A 20,169-nucleotide genomic window follows, 5' to 3' on the forward strand; every position below is an offset into this window, starting at 1 on the left:
TTGGAAGCCTCATCAAGAGGTAATGCCCACAACACACTCACCAACTCTGCTGCCACCAACACTGTATCTTTTCCTGGTGAACCCGCATGATTTCGTTCCCTTCTCCATTGTCCCCCACCCCCGTTGCCTTTTACGCTGGTGGGAGAATGGGGAGGGGGTGGGAGATTTTCCCCATCCAGATATTTTGTCAGTTGACACTTGGATTTTCAAGGCACGGAAGGAAGCTTTGCAGGATAGGATTCTTATTTTCTATGAACGCGAAATAACGACTTACGCCTGCATGGGAAATGGTTGAAGAGTCACTGGTACCTGTGATTGGAGAATACAAACAGAACCAAGAAGTTTTAGAAAACTCTTCTCTTTCCCCACAGCACATCTCTGACTTGGAGAAGGAATGTCCATAGACACTGCCCCAGCAGGATGGTTTCTGAGTTTGTAGCTAAAACCCAGAACTCAGGTATTACTGGCCCTGTTTTCTCTTCCGTCCTTGGCTTACTGCCCACCTTTAGGCAGATCATTCTGTGGCTCCGAGCATCTTTCCCCCCACCCCCCCACCCAGGGAGTTCTCAAGGCCATTTATAATCGCCTTTCAAGATCTCTGTGTAATAAGAACAACATAGAACAACTCAAAAGTCTTGGGGCAAGATTCTGACTGCTCTATGCCTTGGAGGGCTGGCCATTACTTGGACAGAAACTATGTCAGTTTGTTTTTTTTTCAGCGCCTTGCAGATCTCTGCTGGCTTCTACTTGTTCAGGTCTTCAAACAAGTGATTGCATGTACATAAAGCTTCCATTGGAGGATGAAGTGCCCATAAAACAATCAAGTAGACAGAATGATTTGGGGCACTTGTTTTTGAAACTGGCCTGGCCCATTGCTGACCAGAGGTAATCACAGCGGCCACGATTCTTATCACAGAAGCTAAATTCATGCTGACGTGAGGGCACATCCTCATTATCTATGTGCTGCCATTTTCCTGGGAAACAAGTTCTTGCAGAAGCACTTAGAGGACAGAACTCACATCCACTATTTTGTTTAATGATACAGGGAGTCCCTTCCCACCATCCCTACTGGCTGGAGTCTGAATTGAGTACCTGCAGTTTTTCTGGATGCAAACTGTGGGGTTTGGGGTTCCTTTATACTGTCTCTTCAAGGGTGAGAACAGTGTTTAGAGGTTTCTGCTTTCTGGCAATTGTGCTAAAATTTCCACTGTGCTACAGTGGGTTTTATAAGAGGAAAGCCCTCGTTTGGTACAACTAGAGGAAATATTAACTCCCTTTAGTAGCAATCCGAGTTAACAGTTATTTGAACTGGAATTTCCTGGTATTTTCTAATACTTAATACATCAACTTTGTTGAAGGAATAAGAGCTTTCGTTGAGTAATTTTTCTGGGAAAAAAAATAACCCACTGTGATGCAATCCCTCTGCATGGTTAAAAAGAAATTGTGCGTAAACCTTGGAGAAATTATCAACATTTATAATATTGGTGTTAAAGAGAAAGGAATTATAAACTGCAAACAACCAGTATAAAATGAACTTTTAAAATGTAACCTAATTGCAAGTTGGGAATGCTGCCACTAGGCACCATTAAAAGAGTGTCAGCTCTTTTCCAGGACTGTTAAGAGAAGCGGCTTAATTTAGCTTGCCAAAGATCTTTTTAAGGTGTTGGTCTCAAAGGAATAATTTCCAAGCTACATGGTAATTTAGATATTCATGATCAACTGGAATGAGTGATAGATTCCATAAGAATTTCTTTCATGGTTTTAAGTACAGGGATTCTAAACCAAAGCAGGGTATGACTCAGTCCGAAATGAGGAGGTGGGGGGGGGCCACTTTTGCAAAGTACACACACCCCAGGGGATCCCTGTAAGTGTTGGGAAGCATTATTGGAGAATGTGCTGGGAGACAACAAAGTCAGGGTCCACTATTTTAGAATGGAAAAGCAAACTCAGATGCCTCCAGTGGCCAAGCGGGCGATGTATATATATGAAGCTGCCCTTTCAGGCTACTTTTTGTTTTCCTACTTAATAGAGTCATGGATACAGAGAAGTATTTCTCTTTGACAGGAGAGGTAACAGAGATGAGTGTGATGATAAATGGAAAGTGACCCACTGCAGAATAGCGTAGACAAAGGGAGGCAAGATTGTGACCTGAAAGCTATCAGCTCCAGCCAATTGTTGCCATGTGTCAGCAAGGGCCAGATCTTCCAATTTTTCAAAAGAATCCAGAAATCCAAAAATTGATAAGAACCTAGATTTTCAAACATTGACATAATTAACATCTGCAGGCTCAATCCATCCCTTGGGCTACCAATATTGGAACTCAGGTTTCAGCGTCAGTGCTATTAATTATAAGAAATGCACTGATAGATTTGTGCACCCATCAGGCTATCTCTGGGTTTCATATGTTGCCTCATTCCACTGTTGGCAGTTCCATATCGAAGCTTAACTCAACATGGAATCAGCTACTGAACACCACATTTATTGTCTACTAAACAAATAACTGTTGGAAAACTTCTCCTCCACCTTCTGGGTATTACCATGTTGTGTCCTAGCCACGTTGGCCTTTTCTGCGCCCGACAGGAACACGAGAACTCAGCACTCTTAAGTTCAAAAGTCCCAGGGTCTGTGCAGACAGAAGGTGAAATGCATGAAACCCTTATTGCATTATTTCCATTTGGCATTTTGTTTTAGAAGGTTCTGTACATTTAATCACGTTTAAACTCTGAGACATTGAAGTTACGTTTTCATAGTTGGAACATCCCTGTTGGTGAATTGTGGCACTAGATCCCCTGTAAGCCATGTTCTCCTTTTTCTGAATTTGAAATTTTCAATCCTTCCAAACATCCTTGGTGTGTATTAGCATTCCAGAAGCTGCCAGAGAGAAGCCGGAGAAAGCCTAACGGCTAGATTTGTACTCAAGTACCTATTTTTTTGAACAAGAAGAATACTTGTATGCCAACATACCGCACAATAAAATAGGGGGTTGGTACCAATTCCTACTGATTTGGTCAAGATAAGCAGCCAGACTAGATATTTCATGCCAGAATTATGAGTTGGCTCGGCTGACTTAACCCTTATGAAATTCACTAGATAATAATTAAACTCCATTTCAAGTTGCTCTGTGTAGACGTAACCATCACCTCCTCCTTACTTTGGAATTTTTTCAGAAAACTAGTGCTTTCTTCTTTTCTCATTCTAAGTGTGCATTCCTTCTCAATCACTTACCTCGAAAGGAATCTTCCGTGTCTCCAGTTTTCTGGAAGGGGGATGCATCCCTTTTGACAAACATCTTCCAAATCAGTAGACCAATGAATTCAATGGAATGTGGGACTTAACTGTAGTTGAAGCCAACAAGCTACACTCAGCAAAAGGCTCTCTTACCTGAGAAAATAAAAGTACAGACAATAAATGGCATACCTCAAAGTATGGCCCTTAGTGTCAGAGAAATGACAGTTACAATAAAAATAATCTAAAATTTTGTCATTTCCTTTAACACAAGAGGGCAAAAAATGAGCTAGGCAATTCTTAGTATTTGGACATGTGAAAGGTTTGTGAAGGCCTTGCAAAAATGAAAGCCAAAATCACACAAGAAAAATTTAATATTTTAAACTATTCATTGTCATGACTCAGGGATATAGCTGAGGCCTTTGTGAAATACCCCAGGCATCTATGTACAAGAAAAGGGACTGTAGATTGCTTTCCTTTCTTCCCCCACACATACATTTCATTGAAGGAGGGAAAAAAATATCCATCTTGGGTAGGGAGGAGTTTCTTTGGGCCTCCTTTTCATTCTCTGTAAAACGAAGGTGTTAATGGTACCTATGTCGTGGGTCTGTTGTCCTGAGGATTTATGCCTGGCACACAGTATGTGCTCAATTAATGGTAGTTATTGGCAGTCAGAGTAGCAGCAGTGAGAGCTGTCCTGGTCCACATTGTATAAGTGAAAATTCTAGAAAAAGAAGAGAGCTTCAGTTCAGGGGCATGTAACTAAGCCTCCAGATTCCTCACGTCTCGTATGTCTGTGATCCTTACAGCTATCAGTTTCCTATTAAAGGTAAATTAAAGAAACCATGAGTAATGGAGTAACAACACGGGAAAATTCCTTCCTCTCTACTGGAAGGGATTGGTTTTTGCCCTGCAGTGAGGGATGGGATGACCTTATCACAGCTGCATAATTCTGAATATTATCATTGGTTATACAACTGCCCGGTCTTTCCTGAGAAACTTAGCCCCAGTGTGTGGCACCCTGGAATCCACAGGGCAGTAAATTCCACGTGCTGCTTACATGCCGAAAGCAGAGCCTTCCCGGCTAATCAAAACGTTGACAAACTGAGTCTGTCTCAACACTCGAACACACTTCATGGCAGCCTGGAAACAAGGTACCGAGAAAGCAGCTTCAGCCCAGCTCATCTGAAGCCAACCATTGGCCCCGCTTTATTTTCTATCTCCATCTGTTTACAAATGTGGGAAGGGAGGCTAAATAACATCCATCTAGAGGGAGAGGTTGTAAGATCTAATGGGAAGACCCGTCTGAGGGCTAAAGAGATCACCTGGCTTTTTTGCATCCTATAGGAAGGAAATCTGGGAAATTAAATGCTTTTTATTTATTTTTAGTGGATTTGGGTTTTGGTAAAGCGTAGACAAATTTATTTAAGTCTAGCTGTCCCAGAAAATGTCTACCATTCTGTCACAGACAATTTCATTCACTAAGCACTTGTTGAGCTTTTTTACGTACCAGCCACTTTTCTAGGACCTGAGGGTCCCAAATGAGGAAGACAAGGCCCTTGACCTCAAGGAGTTCAGAGTCTGGTTGGGAGATAGACTCACGATTGCAGCGTCACGGGAACAGTGACCCAGGGAAGAAGAGCCCAGTGGAGGACAAAGTAGGGACTGAGTATCAGGCCATCCCTCTTCCTGAGTCTCCAGTTTTCAGGCTCCCCAGTCAGCAGCTTGTTGTTGCTTTCCTCACACCTGGCTCACCGTTAAACACGGTAAGAGCCAGAGGGGGGTGCCCCGTGACGTTCCCAGCAAAAGTAACACCGGGGAACATAGCCTCACAGATGGGAAGTCAGAGGGAAGAGGCACCTAACAGGGTTTCAGCCACAGAAACTTTCCCTTTCAGAGCAGAGCCACTCAGCTTTCAGGAGGAGAGACAGAAGACTGAGGCTGTCCAAACTGGAAGGCAGAGAGAGGTGATGCTATGCATCCCGACGCCCAGGACAGGAGTCCCCTCTCCAGCACCCCGGAAGGTGGCCATCAGCTGCCTCCTGAAAGTTTCATGCTTAGGTGGTCCGAACTTGAGTTGCACTTGTCTCCTGCGAGGTCCACCTAGTGGTGCTAATTGTGCCCCATGGAGCACAGTTCTTCAGCCAGTTTCAAGAGGGCATCTGAGCACAGCCTAGAATTTCTCTCCCAGTTCTTCTCATGTGCCCAGTCCTTCTAGGCCCCTTACCAACTGGGTTGCCCTCTCCTGAATCCCATTGTTTTCCCAGAATTGAACCCAGAGCTCCAGGTGTCACGTGACTGGGTAGGGAGAGTCACCAGGAACCAATCCTCTGCTAACACCAGCTGGGGTTGGGTCAGCTGCAACAAACCACTGGCTCAGAGGGGTTCTGCCTATGGTAACCTAACCCCTCAGAATTGAATGTTTATGGAAAAACTTTTGTGGTAAAAATGGAACAGTTCTTGAATTGAAAGATCAGAAGCCCCAGGCTCATCAAGGCTTTGTGTGAGATTTGACTTTCTAGAAGGCTTGGGGTTCTATGAGCTGGGATTTTTTTTTTTTTTTTTTTTTTTTTTTTTGGCCACACGGCCTGTGGGATCTTAGTTACCCAACCAGGGATTGAACCCAGGCCCTCAGCAGTGAAAGCACGGAGTCTTAACCACTGGACTGCCAGGGAATTCCTGGGAATTTTTATCTGTGAATTTCAGCAGCTTCAATGTAGCCTGTGGTTTTGATCGGTTCTGGTTTGTAAGACACTTTTGAAAGTTTCTTTAATAAAATTAACAAGAAAGAAAAATTTAAAACTTCTTTTAAAATTAAATTATTCTCTAAGAAAAATAAGATTTTTTTCCCCCTATGTTACCAATTTGGTGATTTCTTTCAAACTACTGTGGAACTACAGGTCTGTGGGCTGTGTTGGAAAGAGATGCTTTTCTTCTGCTGATATGATAATGGTTTTCAGTAGAGCAATGATGGATGCTGATGAATTCTGACTGGAGATTTGTGCTTGAGGACACACACAGACACCCAGTCTATTGACTTTGATTTGAATGGACTTCTGCTAGGAGAACTGCTCACCTTGGGAATGACTAGGAGCCTGCATTCCATTACAAAAGACTTCTGTGTGCCCCATAAAGCCAAGTTAAAAGACGCTGGAGTTTCTACCAGCAGAAAGAGACAGACATAGAGATAGAGAGAAAGAGAGAAGGTTCTGTAGCCAGACAAGGCTTTCTGTGGCAATGCCATGGGTTGTATGTCTGCAGGGGACAGTACGCCATCTTCCCTCTGTTCCGTGTTTAGTGAGTATTTCATGATAAGCAGAAAGAAGGCTTTGGGGTGACGGTATTCTCTGCTGAAGGACTGATCTGCTGGAATGATCCAGCCGATTCTGAGTCTGGGTAGAATCTAGGTTCTCAAGCCTTATGTTTGTGCAGATTTATTTCTCTAGGCAAGATAATCTTCTTTTTAGCTTCTTCATGGAGATCTTTGTAATAACCCCAGATCCCCAGGCTGGAGGCCAGCGCACTACCCATAATTGCCCTTGTTTTGCTAACCCAGCAACATCTACATTATCAGTTAGTACTGCTTTCAAATGTCCATTTCCTGCACTCCCTCGTATGGGGAAATAGGTTTTGCTGTCTTTCTATTTAGTTTTTTAAACAATTACTTGAGTTTCCATCTGAGTTTTCCTCAGAGGGAAGAAACTTCCCCTAAATTACCAAGGGGGTTTCCTCTCACAGGGCACTGGATGAAGGGAGGCCAGTGTCTGAGCTCTGTGGTGCTGGGGACAAGTAAACAAGTCAGAAGAAGCTCCTGGCTAATCATTTAGAAAGAGTTCTGTAAGAGCATGATGGCAAGATGATTGTAGGCCTCCTAGATCCAACCTGTTGAGATGACATTTATATTGCCAGGACCTGTCAGTGCTGTTGGGGGGGGTGGGGAAATAAACACACACACACACACACACAAACACACACACACACACACACACACACACACACACACACACACACACAATCCTGTGTCATCTATAATACCCCCGGACCCTCTCCCCTACCTATCCTCCTTCCCACCACTGGATTATTTTGAAGCAAATACGAGATACTTCATTATGTTTCTAAAAGCAAAGAACACATAAGACAGGAATAATATTTTAAGATGATTTTAACTTGTTTCATGTTTCTTTAATGTTCTACACACACACACCCCCACACACACACCAAGAGTTGTCAGTCACTTAAAGAAAGTGTTGCCAACCAAGCTCTTTACTTTCTTTCCGTTTGTGGTATAAACTTCTCTACCAGTGCTTTACATTAATTACCAATGCTTCCAGAGAGCACGATGCGTCTCTGTCTAGTAGGAGATAATGCAATAAAACGTTGATGCTATGAAATCTGGGAACACAATTTTTCATTATAGCACAATATGAATATGGATATGTGCACACATAGCTTTGCATGTTTGTTTTTTCCAAAGTTCTTCTGACTCTGAAAAGTACTACAGTCTGACTGTTGCCTCTACTCTTTTTAATTTGCAACTTTTCCAGAATTTCTTTCTGTACTTTAAGGTTTCTCAACTACATCATGTCTCCTTAACCTGTCATTTGGATGCACTGTTCTCAAAGGAGTTTGTGCGAAGAGCTGAAGTTTCATTATTTTAAAACTAACTTTCCTAAAGAATATTGCAAAATTTTCCTAAATTGATACATACCATAAAATACTTAATATCAGCGTACCCTACCTACACAGTAAGTATTTATTTTTTTAAAAAGATGGAAACATTAGTAGCTTCTGTACTGGAATCTTGCTGTATTTTTAAATTTTAGAATATAATTTGGCAGTCTTATCTCGGGACCTGTGCTTAATGGCATATCTGAAAGCATTCCTTTGGCATGCCTAGGCTCACAGCCAGACATTAATGTCGTAGTTCTTAAGCATATTTAAGAATAATAAACTGGAAGTTCATAACAATAACACTCATGGGCACATTCAAAATGTTTACATATTAAATGATGTAGGAACACATTTACTGTGAGAGAATATGACTCTTAGTATGAGAACAAAACTATAAGCACATTTCCATGACTAGTATAAGCTATTAAATCTAAGCATGATTGACAATTTCAAAATTTCTAATATCACTTAGGCATTATATTTCATAATTTTAGCCCCTTTTTTGCCAGTATTCACATGAGTAGAGGCAAGAAACACTTATGGAAAATTTATAGGGAAAAAATCTTAGAATTGAAAGAATTCAATCTATTGACTTTATTCATTTTTTTCCCTCTGAATTGGACACGTGGCATCATTATTTGATTTTAGCAGAAAACAGAAACTCTATGGAAAGATGGCTAATGTCAGTATATAATTTCCCATTAAATAAATACCTGAACACTGACTTAACACCTCCCAAGTAAGGTCAAGGGCCTGAAAAGTGCTGTATAAATCACATAAGCATATTTGGATATATAGCAGTGTGTATCAGACTTTCAACTGCTAGAGACATCCTTGTTGTCAGACTTTGCCCTCTACCACTAACTTCCCCTTGTTCCTTGTTCCTTGGAATGATAGAAATCTATTTTACAATAGAAAGAGAGAGGCTTTTATTTATATGGAGTCCCTAAAATTATTGCTTGGTATTGGTAGACTTAGATTTATCTTATTTTCAAGATGGTTTTTATCTTTTTAACAGTTTTATTGAGATATAATTCACGTGCATACAGTTTACCCATATTAAGTGTATAATTCAATGGCTTTTAGTGTCTTCCTGGAGTTGTGCATCCATCATCACAATAAATTTTAGAACATTATTACTAACCCCCAAAAAACTCCACACTTCCTAGCCATCTCCCCCAAATTACCCCATTCCTCTAACCCTAGGCAAACATCAGTCTTCTTCATTTCTTTATAGATCTGTCTATCCTGGACATTTCATATAAATGGAATCATACAATACATGGTCCTTTGTTACTGGTCTCTTTCAAGGTTCATGTTTTCAAGGTTCATCCCTGTTGTGGCATGTGTTACTATTTCATTCTCTTTTATGGCCAAATAATATTTCATTGTTTGGCCATCCCATATTTTATTTATCCATTCATCTGTTGGTGGACTTGGGGGATTTTTTACATTGCAGTCAGGGCGCGCTTATGAATAATGCTGCTGTGGACTTTCATTGGCCTATGTTTTCATTTCTCTTGGGTATATACCTTGGAGTGGAATTTCTGGGTCATACGGTAACTCTGCTTAACCTTTTGAAGAACTGCCAGACTGTTTTGTAATTGCACTTGTAATTGTAATTTACATCCCCACCGGCAGCATATAAGGGTTCTAATTTTTCCACATTCTCGCCAACACTTATGTCTTTTTTTTTTTTTTGCTTTGCTTTTACCTGTAAAAGATGTATGTTTTAGCTAAAATTTTCGAAGTCATAAGATATGTAGTCTGGGTATTATAACTGCATTTTATGTTTCAAAAAAGATAAAATTCAAATGTTACATCTTTGGTTATACTAAAATGATTGTTGAAATCCTTTGAAATGTATGTAGACTCATCAATCATAACTTTTTGTTATGTTAGAATATAATGTGTTACTTTCTTCAGCTATAGTGAATAAAAATCAGCTTAATTAAAGAAATAAGACAGGTGACACAACAATGTGGATATACTTAACACCACTGAGCTGTACCTTTAAAAATGGTTAAGTTGGTAAATTTTATGTTATATGATCTTTAACACAATTAGACATTTTCAAATATCAGGTAGATGTAATATTTTAATGTCAGTTCTTTTGAAAGGGGCATTCTAAATGTTTGTTTGCTTATTAATTTAACCTACCACAGCTAGAGTTTTTACACATAGCTTTCAAAGGACATCATACACTGCTTAAATCAGATAGCTTTCTCCCTGTGCCGGGAATTCACTTTTGGAAATGTATAGTATAGATGCTTGAGGTATCCAGAATGTTAAGTCTTGAGGGCAGTAATCAGATAATCTCTCCAAATCGAGACATTCCTCAGAGGCCCCTGTGGTTTCCCTGAGGAGGTAGTTGGGGGTCAGGGTAGGGGTGTGGGAAGAGACAGACCGAAGCAAGAGGACCTCTAGATTACATACTCGAGTTTCCTCCAAGGAATGTAGATGCTAAGACTGGAGTGCTGGTACAAATCTCACCGGTATGAAGTGGCCTTTATGAGCTACCTCAGTGGCCTGGTACATCTTAATTTACAGAAAGTCCCCCGTTGCTGAAAGTTCTGTTCAGATCTTTTACAATACTACTGAATTATACATTCATTATAATTCTCTGCATTATGAGCTATAATTCCAGGTCAGTTATTTTCAACTCAGAAGGAAAGGGTTTGCTTCCTTAGGTGTCTGCACTTGGGTAATTCCAGAAAAGCCCCTAAAGTCCCATTCTTTTAGGACCCTCCACTTTTTAAAGCACTCGTAAGACCTCCAATCCAAATCTTGGACTGTGTCTTCTACTGCCTTTTGACCATCAGTAAGCCAAAGTGAAGCTTGCCAACTGACCATTCTCAGTAATTTGGGGGTTGTCTCATTCAGCTTCCATCCCATTTCTTGAATTGCCAGTTGTGAGTTGTACCTCCGCTTGGTGAGTTAGTTTATGGTGGTACTGATTATTGCTCATTTGTGTGCCTGAAGAGGACTATAGCCCAAGCAACCTCTTGCATTGATGGTGCTATCCTCTTACAAATGTATAAGTAATGTACAGGCTAATTATAAATCATTCATTAGTGTTTATTAAAGAAAATCCCAAAGACCCTTTGCTGTAAGCAAAATGTAAGCCACTGACCACTCTTTAAAGAAACAAAGCTATATCGCTAAGGGAAAACTAAAGGTGGGTGGGTCTTTTGACGTTGACGTCACGGTGGGCAGCATTGGTGCTGCTGCCAGAGACAGGATGGATTATTGGTCTGACCAAGGGAAGTCTGGAATTTTAAAGAACACTGATAGAGTATTACAAGCACTATCCTTGATAACAAGGGCTGGCTTTTTTTCACTAACAGTTGGTTTCCTCTCTTTATGCTGCTGTTTCAGATTATCCTTTCTGTGTTGAAATCCACACAAGGGGCATGAGCTTAAAACCCTCAAAAAATAAACAAAGTATCCCAAGCTTCTTGTAAGTCTAAATATTAGACATTGTTCAGTCATGTCTGCCCCCTCCATCGTTGGACAAACCACAGTGGTATGAGGGTCGGCTTTATCCTCCAGCCCTGTGATCTGCTGTCAGTGGCTCTGGGCCAGTGTGCTCTCCAAGTGCAAGCTGCATGAAGGCAGACAGCGTGTCTCCGTTCTGATTAAGCTTTACAGCCAAGCTCCCCCAAAGGCGCCACATTGGCGCGGTGCTATGCAACTGTGTTTACACGTTGACAATGACAATTTAACCTCCCAGCTGGGAAATGGGATTTGGATATTAGTAGGAAAACAATTTGTGGTCTCATATTTGTGGTCTCTTAAAGGAGAAAATTCTAAGTGGTTCCTAAGTCTTGGAAAACTTTCTATTTCAGTATTTCAAGAGTCCTCCCAAATAACGCTCAAAGGGGTATTTTTGAAAGAAAAAAAAAAAAAAAAAAGATCTCTTGAAGCTTTGCAAGTACAAAAGTTCCTGCCTCGGTGGAGTACAAATAGTGCTATATGAGGGAAGCAGAGGCGTGGGCAGGAATTTAAAAGTACATTACATCCACCCGTGTTTATTGTGCTACAGTATTGGGATGTAAGGGTCAGAGGTAGAATTGGTCCCTTGGGATGTTTCTTGTTGAAATCCATGGCCCTGGTGTTGCTAGCCAAAATGCATCTATTCTAATAAAATATAGGTTCCATACGACACCATAGCATTATAAAATACATATTTGTGAGAGTAGCAATGGAATTAGACTCTGCTCACCTCATACACACAGGTGGTGCAGAGAAAGTTGCATGGTTCTGCATAACTAAGTTTTGGGTTTTCATTAATTACCCTATTGGAAATACATAGTTCTTCTTTTGTAGTTTCAAGTAAGAATCTAATTTGACCATTTTCCGCTTAAAATACTTTATGAGTCCTGTGGTACTCAACTAACACTCGCTGTTAACCAATTTCCATACTCAGCCATATGCCGCTCATAATGCAACTTATTACAAGGACTTGAATGAAATAATTTAATTATTTTCAATATACAAAAGGCAAAATTAGCTGCCATGAATTTCTCTGGAGCAAAGCATACTCACCCTTCCAAATGAGTGTTCATTTTTGACATTCAATCAAGATACACTCAAATTCAAATATATCTTTCATTAAGTAGAGTATTTCCTTTGGCATTCAAAATGATTCCAAACTTTGCTCAGAGAAGAGAAAGAGAAAGAGAGAGAGAGAGCAGATGTATTAAGGAAATTTAATTGATTCTACTTGACACATTCCTGCCAATCTACTCATTGATTTACTTACACCAAAGAGTACATATAAAAATTAAGACAGAATCCGTGATTCTTTCATGGAAAGAGATTTTTGTCAACACTAGAAAAAGTCAGATTTTGGTGAAATTCTGACTGCAAGGCTGTTTCCTTAAATATGCGGACTCTGATCATCCATTTTATTTTATTTTTACAACTGAAATCGTTTTTTGAGAAAAGGTAGCCATTCCAACAATTATTATTCTTTAAAAGAGATCAGTTTCTTTTATCGAAATTTATCAGAGTAACTTCGTGGCTTTTTTATTCCTTGTTTTTAATTTATCCCAACCATGTGGAGAAGGCTAAAATGGGCTCTGGGTGCTGTGAGTTTGTAGCGAGCATTCTCTGCATTTCTATGTGATCACTTAGAATTTTCTTTTAATTAAAGCAGTAATCAGCATTAAACTTACCATTTGGCACATATTTTTTCCTTTTTTTTTTTTTTTGAGGACCAACCACATAAGTGTGCAAGAAATTGTATTTTATTCTGCCAAATACCTTTCCATTATTAATTTTTAAAAAATGATTGCACTGTCTGAACGGCAAAAGGAAATTTTTAAGGTTTGTATGTTCGATTATTTTATCTACAGCCAGGACTCTGCCACTCAGCAACAAACTTAGGTTTCACAATTTTAACTTGGGAACTTCTCAAGGAAATTTGAGATTTGTGTCAATAAACCTTTTCTTACTGATGACTAATATAAGTTGGAACACAGTTCTTAAGTTAAATCTACCGTTTTTGCCCCCATAGTTCATCAGCTCTTTGGACAACCTCCAAATGCAGTCCTCCCAAATAGTCAAGAGTCCTCCCAAATAACGCTCAAAGGGGTATTTTTGAAGAAAAAAAAAAAAAAAAAAAAGATCTCTTGAAGCTTTGCAAGTACAAAAGTTCCTGCCTCGGTGGAGTACAAATAGTGCTATATGAGGGAAGCAGAGGCGTGGGCAGGAATTTAAAAGTACATTACATCCACCCGTGTTTATGGGTGGAAGACACACTTCATGCTGTCTCCTCTGTGTAGTTTGAGAGTTTGGCTCTTACAACCTTCAATTGCCCTTGGAAGGTATTTATGGCTTTGATGGGCTTTGTTCACAGTCAGTGTTCTTGTAGATAAAACCCCTTGGCTTTCTTGTGACACTGAGCTACTGATCCCAACTTCCCACATGTACAGTCAAAATCCACTTTCAAAAAGTGCAGCCTCACCAGGAGAGAGGCTTGGGAAGGACTTCTTAAGCATGGGCAGACCCCCTGTGTGACTGGTCTTTAGAGATAGTGAATCACTCTGTTTTTCTTTCTAACCACAGACATTGTGAAAAGACTCAGTGGAGAGAAGAGCAGGATTTGATCTCTCTTGACTCTAACTGCATTCATGACCTGTGGTTCAAGAGTTGCTAAGATTTCAATAAAAGGAAAAAATATGAAAACAAAAACTGTTTTAAGAAAACACCACAGATACACTTTTTTGTGCTACATATCAGTATAAAGAGCAGTCCTAATAGTACAGTACAGTTATTATATTCCTTATGTATGTTGAATTATGAAAGCACAGTCCATCCTAGCTGAATAAATTTATCTGATTGCCTCAGGGGTAAAAGGTTCTCTGAGGATTTAGTTTTCTCTATCATGAAGAATGGACAGTTGGTTTAAATTCTTATTTTTAGGCTTCTCAAAATAAAAACACAATCCTAACTTCTGTTGGTTGACAGGATCACGAGAGAAAAGTGGCATAAAGAACAAGGCTCTGGCCTTTCTGCAGCTTATTTGTCTGTTAAAAAGAAAGGTAGGGCTTCCCTGGTGGCACAGTGGTTGAGAGTCTGCCTGCCAATGCAGGAGACACGGGTTCGTGCCCTGGTCCGGGAAGATCCCACATGCCGCGGAGTGGCTGGGGCCGTGAGCCATGGCCGCTGAGCCTGTGCGTCCGGAGCCTATGCTCCACAACGGGAGAGGCCACAAGAGTGAGAGGCCCATGTACCGCAAAAAAAAAAAAGGGCTCTAAACTCATTTTTCCCCGCTCCCCAACCCTTGAGGGAGATGTGCCTTCTCTATTGAGAATAAGTGTGTGTTTTCCAAAAATAATAAATTATAAAATGACTCACCATGGATTATTTTAGTATATTTAAAATCTGACTCAAGCTTTTAGGAACATTGATTTCACTTTCAGTCCACTTTCAGGATTAAATTGCTAGGCAGATGTGAAAGCAGAGTTTGGGAATGTCAGTCTACCTTACCGCTTTTATTTGGACTATCCAACTCTTAGTGTAGAAGCAGGTGGGGAGAGTAGATTCACTGTTGGGGAAACTTGTCCACTGTTTCTACCCTGACCTCTAGCTCTGGGATGAAAGTGAAAATCATCTTTCCTGGATACAGGCTAGGGACTTTCTATAGTCTGAGGGAAAGTGTGGTTTCTGTAGGAGTCATTTAAGTCTAAAAAGAGAAAAATTATTTTCCCTAAACATAATCGTAATGTCCATTATCATCTGTTTAAAAATTAACAGTGACCTCTTAATATCATCCAATCGGTTTCAAAACTCCCCATTTCTTTTCTCCCTCTCTTTTTACAGTGTGTCAGTTTGAATCAAGCCACATTCATAAATTGAATTTGTTTTGCATATCCCTTAAATCTTGTAATCTGTAGATTCTTTCTCTGTCTCTCTGTCCCTGCCTCTATTTCTCTGTCTCTGTCTCTCTCTTTCCCATCCTTTTCTTTTGCAGTTTATTGAAGAGACCAGATTGTTTGTCACGTAAAATTAGTTTCCCACGTTCTGGATTTTGCTGATTACATCTCCCTAGTGTTGCTTAACATCTTCCTCTGTCCCTCAGACCGTGGTTTTTTGGTCAAGAGAGTCACAGATAGATACAAGCAGTAGAAGTCTGTATTGGAAAGAGGCCTTGAAGAGCCTTAGGATCCACAGCTTTCAGGAGCTGGTAAAACTCAGCTGGCCAAAGGCTCCTGAGTTAGGCCAGCTTTGACAATGTGATTGCTACTCCTTTAGATTCAAAAATTCTTCTTTTGTTTCAAGATGGGAGAGAGCTATTGGATGTGTTCCCAGGTGTATGCAAACTAGAATTACCTGCAAAATAAACTTAAAGACACAGTAAAGCCTTCATCGTTCTGAGCCTGCTTCCCCGCCTGAAAAGGACCCACTGGTCCCTTTCAAGTCACTAAGATTTTACAGAGCTGGTTCATTATTATGAAGATGGTGAGTGCATGTAGAATAAATGTATTCCTGGTGAAAGGACATAAATGTGGAGGAGAATTCAGAAATCTTAGATTTAGAAACAGTAGGAAACTATTGAAAATTTGTTGTTGTTTTTCAATCAAAGGAAATGTAGAAAGGAGGGGCTAAATCAGAAACTTCGACCCTCCTCCCACTCCTCCCCACCCCCAGGCTTGTTGATTCTACCTCCTTAACTCTGACTTCTGACTGGCCACCCCTCCACCAAGTCCAGACCACACCGTCTCAAACCTAGTCTGCAGCCGCAACACCATCGCTAGTCTCCCTGCCTTCCCCCCACTCCCCATGGGGACTTGCCGTTTTCTGACCTGCTTTTTTACCTGAAGACTGTATCATCTTGCTAAAATTCCCCACTTTGCTTTTGAAATAAAGGTCAGAACTCTGAGCCTGGCTCCTGCTTGTCTCTTTCCATCTCATTTCTCACTGTCTTCCCCCATGTCTGCCTTGACTCTTTACCTGAAACCCCTCCTTTCCCTTCAGTTCTTACTTTAATGTCACTTCCTCCAGGAACGCTTTCCTACCTGTGCTGTGTCACCAGGTGGCCCCATTGTCATTTTCCACCTCCTCCAGCCAACTGTAAGTTTCAGGAAAGCGAGGGACCATTTTGTTTGGCACTCCATCCCTGGGGGCTGGCAACAATCATGTTTTGAGATCCCAGAGAGTCTTCAGTTATTTTAGAAAAAGTCATGAAAGTCTCCTTTCGGATGTAAAAAGTGTTATACCCTGCATACCATTTTTCAGAGAGGTTAATACAGGAGGGAAGAAGCATCAAAGTTCCAAGGTGACCCAGATCCTCCTGAAACTATTCCACTGTGTCCTTGAGTAGCATCAGACCAGAACAGCCAACATTTGGACTCCTGGGTTAGAGAAATATTGCACCCTACTGCCAATTTATGCAGTTGGTGTGTTGTTTTTTTTTTTTTTTAACAGGCAAAGAGAGCTTTAACATGCTTTTTCTGGAAAGATTCACTGATTCAATCTTTCAGTTAGTATTTGGTGGAGTGCCTTCTAAAGCCGTGGCATGCAATTCTGCCCTAGGACATGAGAGTGTGTGCCGTTTAAAACAGTGAGCATTACATGGGAGTTTCTGATTGCCAGCTAGTTTGCTTCCCTGATAGGCATTTCCGGATGTGTGGAAAGATTTATTTTGGCATCCCCAGCTCCAACTGGTATGCGCGCACATCTACAGACAAACACGCGCACACACACACACACACACACACACACACACATACACACACACTCCATACTTTCTCCCTCAGTGCTTAAGATCATCTGTCTTCAATGTTTGGAAATTGAATTTACACTACAGCAGAATAGCTGGCTCTCAGTAATTTTCAAGGGGAGAAAGGGCATCTTTCCTTCCCCAGGATCTGAGTACAACAGCTTAAAAATAGAACAATGTGTTTTGGGTGTTTTTCTTTTCATCCTTTGCATCAATAGCAGGTGTACAGTTACAGACACAAAGAGCTAGATTCACGTCTTCTGCGTGCCTGTGGAGGATTCCCAGAGTTATCCAGGGAGCAAGACCTGGCCTAAAATGTTTAGTAAAATGAAAGTAACCCAATACAGCTGTGTGTTACTAACGCTGCCGTATCACATGACTTTATTATTCTCCTCCCATAGTGACTCTAGGAGGTAAATGCCCAGTGGAAGAAAATTTCACCAAGAGCAATTTTTAGGTACCAGTAAACCATATAAAGTTAAAAACTTGAAAAGTCCGATTAGAACAACTGACTCGACTACTGTAGAATTGCAGGCTTTGAAATGGTTAGGGAGAGGGTGCTGAAAATTGAAATGCTTCCACTGGAGAGCATAGCTACAGCTTCACAAACCAAACGTGAGATTAATTTGCTAGTTTGCTTTTTAATGCATTTTCTAAGACGTACTTCCTAAGTTGTTTTATGATGTCTTCGGGGCATTGACTTCACCTGTGCTCTGTGACTGAACTCCTCGTCCATTTTGCAGCAGGTCCGTGGTCAGGAATGGCATTCCTTAATGAATAAGTTCACACATAAGTTTACAGCGTGGAAGCGGCATCCCCGGCTAGCACACGTCTCGGCAGCTACATGCAATTCTTTCACTTCCTCCCTGAGGAAATGGTTTATAATAGATTTGAACAGATGCTAGGTGTTTGGCAGCATGGGGAGGGGTACTAGTTTTCAAATTTTGGGTTGTCTCATGTCTCCCAATTAGAATTTCAACAGCCTGTATGCCTTTGATGTGCTCCAGCGTTCACAGAAATACCTAACCTGACTCCGCACTTAGCCCTCGTGAGCTCTCTTAACCTGTTTTATTAGTTCTGACGACATCACTGCTAAATCCTTGGCTGTCAGAGTCCAATCTGGTAAACATGCACAGGCAGATCTGATTTGGCACTAAAATTGCTCCTTCTTTCTAAATGTGCTTTTCCAGTTGTCCTGACAGCAAAGGCAAGCATTGCCAGGACCCCATCTTACAGGTTATCACAGTTCCCCAGCTCCCCTTCCACAGTGCTCCTCTTTTCTTCTGCCAGAATGTGGCTCCCCCAGCACTGCTCTGCCTGCCAGCCTGTGAGCATTAAGACCAGCCCTGGGTTGGAGCTCTGTCTGTAGCTCTGGGCCTGGCATACAATAAGCGCTCAATAAATTTCTTTCAAATGAGCCAAGGATGGTTCGCCAAGGAAAAAGCAGAATGTTCCTGTTTCCTTCTTAATCAGCTTCAATGTCAGAATCTCCCTCGGAAGCGGTTCCTATGCCCCTCCAGGAGCGTAAAGAAAACTTTGTGCAGACAGAAAACCCTCAGTGCATTGGATAAGCCAGTGGAAATGTTCTCATGCTTCCAAACACTCGGTGGAGGATTAAGGAGCACGTTTGTGTATCCTGTGTGCTGATTCCCAGTGAATGGTTATTCTGTTCACCTTCTTTACGCGTTTATCTCCCTACTTGAAATATTTTACATCTCTACTCATCTGGAAGTTATCCCACAAGCCCTCATGAGGCATTTTCACGTGCTGCGGCCTCAGCGAGACTGTCGATACACTTCTCAGGGAGCACGGGCCCTACTACTTCCTTTATTTTCCCTGTCAAACCTCGTCTGACTCTGTGCTTTCACTGGATACTCGGCAAATAGGTCCTGACAGCATCTACCATATGTTTTTACGCTTCGTTCCCTTCCGTGTCCTCACTGCTTTTGTGCTCTGAGTCAGGCACCTTGGCTGCCGTCTAGGTGAGGTTGTTAATTCATCCAGTATTGAGCTCATCCCATCAGCTGTGTTAGGTGCTGAAGAAGGAAGTCACAGAGCTGTTAAACAGGGACTCTGGGCTCTGGATGTCCTTGCTCTGTGGAGAGATGAGATGTTTAATTCTGAAGACTTGAAGAGGGGCCAACTGAGCAGTGCAGAGTATAGGATCAAAGAAGAGGAGGCTCCCTCCGGCTGCATGTATCCGTGGTAATCCCTGTTTGGTTCTTAAGAACACAAACTTTGGAACTCTCAGACTAGTTTTCATACCAGACTAGTTTTTCAGCACTGTTTAGCTATGGGGGAAGTCTTTGCTTTGGCATTCAAGGCTTACCAATGGAGTAGAAATAACGGTAGCGATAGTAATAGAAATATTTGTTGTCCATGCCACGTGGGAGGACCCTGAGGTGAGCTCAGCTGAGATCGTGGCTGCGAGGGTACTCTGTGTGAATTGCAGGCACGGGACTAATGTTAGTGATTACAGCCACTTTCGGATTCTGCTTTGATGCTGTAAACATCAAGTTCAAACGCCCTTTGGCTTCCTTGCTGGAGAGTATTCGGTGAAAGGCCTTTCCCTTGCTTGTGCATCTCGCGTCTGACCAGAGAGGATCATTTCCTCAGCCTTGGCGCGGGCCTCATCAGTGACCCATGCCTGGGCTGTCACTAATTGGAAGCCAGTTTCAGAGATCGTGTTGTGTGTTACTCCACCTCCTTTCAGCTGATTTGCTACTTCCTAAGACATGCTCGCTGCAGCTTGTCAGTATTTCTGAGCAAGGAAACTGCTCGCAGATGACCCTGAGTAAACAAAGTCACTTTACTTTCTACGTTAGAATAAAAAACCCATTCGCCAAAAAAGCTCATGACCTTCCAGGATTGGGAAAACTTTATTTGTTGTAAACTTAACCAGTTTCAAATTGGTGTGCTAACACAAAGCTTTAAACTACTTTGCAAAGTTCGTGGTGGAGCTTTTGTTCTGTTCTAGCCTCACCGCTAACTAGTGGTGTCACTTTGTACATTACTGAGCCTCTTGGTTTCTTGGACTCACTTTC

General features: G+C 41.4%; 1 protein-coding gene across 4 annotated transcripts in view; it reads left to right on the forward strand.

Annotated features, from left to right (window-relative positions):
• The window catches only part of SLC1A3 (solute carrier family 1 member 3), a 74,197-nt gene that overhangs the window by 21,064 nt on the left and 32,964 nt on the right, over nucleotides 1-20,169 (forward strand). The window lies entirely within an intron of this gene.

This window comes from Phocoena phocoena, chromosome 3 (genome assembly GCF_963924675.1).
Source record: "Phocoena phocoena chromosome 3, mPhoPho1.1, whole genome shotgun sequence".
Classification (NCBI taxonomy): domain Eukaryota; kingdom Metazoa; phylum Chordata; class Mammalia; order Artiodactyla; family Phocoenidae; genus Phocoena; species Phocoena phocoena.